The sequence below is a fragment of the Propithecus coquereli genome, unplaced genomic scaffold (genome assembly GCF_000956105.1).
Source record: "Propithecus coquereli isolate 6110/MARCELLA unplaced genomic scaffold, Pcoq_1.0 Scaffold246, whole genome shotgun sequence".
NCBI lineage: Eukaryota > Metazoa > Chordata > Mammalia > Primates > Indriidae > Propithecus > Propithecus coquereli.
The window spans coordinates 1038418-1041010 of NW_012148019.1; the positions used below are offsets into that span (position 1 = coordinate 1038418).

Sequence of the window (2593 nt, forward strand, 5' to 3'; positions counted from 1 at the left end):
CTGGCACCAGTCCCACAGGCCTCCCTGCTGCCTTTACCCTAGAAGCTCTGTACTAGCCTTCCTCTGCCCCTGGTTGTCTTCCCTGATAAATCTGCAAAGCCAAATTCCTCGTCTCCGTAAGTACTAGCTCACACCGCACCTTTGCAATGCAGCTACCTATGTAAAACTACTGTACCTCTTCGTTTTCCAGTCTGCTTTTTATTTCCCCTGAAACACTTACCACCTTCTAACATACAGTGTTGTATATCGTTTGCCTCCCTTAACTTCATGTAAGTTCACAAAGGTAGAGACATTACTTTGTTTACTCAAGTCTTCTCAATCAGAGTACTTAGTAGACACTCAGTAAATACTAATTGAATTAATGAATAAATTCTTATGTAATAAGCATACACACATTTATGGGTACGCACTACATAAAATTGATAATTTAAGCTTGCTCCAAAATGTAATTTCGTAAGCAGTCACTGGACTTTAACAGAATTTCAAAAGTCTTTACTAAATTCCTATAGCTAAGTGTCTAGTACTTGGGGAGGCCTAAGCATGGTGGTAGGGGAGAAGTCGTACGAGGGCAGGCATATTGGTGGTGGGGGGATATAAGAATTACAGTACTGCCCTGCCCTCAGACAGCTAGTCTCAAGACTACCTAGCAGTCTTTAGGGGAAATGTGGCACATATATGTTAAATTTTAGAGAAAAATGCCAGAAATTATATGTCCAAGTACAAAAGGAACAGTAAATCATTGTTTAAGTTAAAAAGAGCTATGACACTGGTGAGCTGGAGTATTTGGGTTTAGTTTTCTCTTTTTTTTTTTTGTGAGACGGAGTCTTAACTCTGTTGCCCGGGTAGAGTGCAGTGGTGTCATGATAGCTCACTGCAACCTCCAGCTCCTGGGCTGAAGGGATCCTCCTGCTTCAGCCTTCTGAGTAGCTGGGACTAGAGGCGCCCACCACAACACCTGGCTAATTTTTCTATTTTTAGTTAGTAGAGACAGTTGCTCAGGCTGGTCTCGATCTCCTGAGCTCAAGCAGTCCTCTCACCTGGGCCTCCCAGAGTGCTAGGATTATTGGCATGAGCCACTGTACCCAGCCAAGATGGAATATTTAGAGAGCCTAAAGGAAGAAAATAATAATTTAGAATTCGCTGTCTCCCAGAAACCTGCTTCCTAGGGTTCTCCCAAATGCATGATTATTTTGTTTTTCTTTTAAGAGATCCAGGAATTTTTTCACACTTGCTCCCTCACAAGTGAAATGAAGTCCACGAATACACTTAGGTTCCAAGGCAGAGGTTGACTTCTGTTTGTTGAACAGGCACATCCTCCACCAAAAGTACCTTTGCCCCTATAGTTATCAAACTGTCAATTTTTTTGCCACACTTTTCAAAGAAAGCACATTGACACAGCGGAAAATATGTATGTTGAGGAAATGACATTATAATACTAACTAACGCACTTTGGATTTGAAGAGCCTCTTTCTCCCAAAAAGCTAATTTTGCATCAAAGCGTATAAACTCATTGATCTTGTTTTTATCTGTTTGGTCTGGATAACCCAGGTTGTTCAGTGATAAAGACTGAGATGGGGAAGGTGAAGTGGTTTACACAGAACCATACGGGTAGTTGGTAGAGCTGCGGAGAGAAACCCCCAGGTGTTCTCTTTGTTCAGCGCGTCGAGCTGTGGGAGCTGTAGTGGAGGTTATTGCCCATCTTTGCAAGCCGTCACCTCACCCCAGCTCATATCTAATGGCAAAGGAAATGAGGAGATAAGTTTAAAACTTAATGAGGCTTTTGGTAACTTTTTTTGCCTTTCTATCTGCAGATGAAGAGTATTATTTTTAGAGGATGAGAAAGTCAATGAAGCAGTTTCAGGCCTTTATCCACTGAAACAGTCTAGTATGTCTCTTGTCTCCGTCTTAGAGAGTGAGCGTATTTTAAAATGACAGTAGTTAAAGATTGTGACCGTGAAAGGAACATTAATTTTACAACAGGTGAAAATACTGCAATAGTGTGTAGCGTGAGTGGGGGTAGAGAGTACGGCTGTCTAATTGTGGTCTGCTGGAACCAGTATAGATTTTCCTTCAAACTCGGCGTAACTGTAGCTCTGAGAGCATGGGAGAGCTTTCCCTGCTGCCTGGAGATTTACAGTTAAAGGCAGCTAGACCAGGTTGACATGCAGGTCTGCAGGTGACTACTCTGGCACGTTGTTCGTTCTGCTCTTACCAGTGCTGCTACCTTGTTTCTAAGTGGATGTTCTGGAGATACATATTTTTCTGTGTGCTTTAAAATAGTTATGAATCTTCTGAGAATTAAAGAACCTGGATATTTCAAAGGCCTATTCCACATCAGCAGATAAACTGTATTGTTGTGGGGTTTGAGAAAGCCATATAGTGTAAACTTCTTTTTTTCATTAATTGATTAGCTTACCTCATTTTCTTTCTTTCCCCTCTTTAGTGGAAATTGTTCAAACTTCAAGAATAATTTAATTTCTTCTTTCTGGACCCAGTAATTTCCTACAAGCTACATCAGAGTTGTGGTTGTTTTTTTTTTTTTCATGATACAGAAAGTGAATCTTTTAAAAGACAAATAAAAGCACAACAAATA

The 2593-nt window shown here is 40.8% G+C and overlaps 1 protein-coding gene across 1 annotated transcript in view; it reads left to right on the forward strand.

Annotated features, from left to right (window-relative positions):
- RASAL2 (RAS protein activator like 2) overlaps positions 1-2593 on the forward strand; it is a 455850-nt gene that overhangs the window by 359659 nt on the left and 93598 nt on the right. The gene's annotated exons all lie outside the window — the stretch shown is intronic.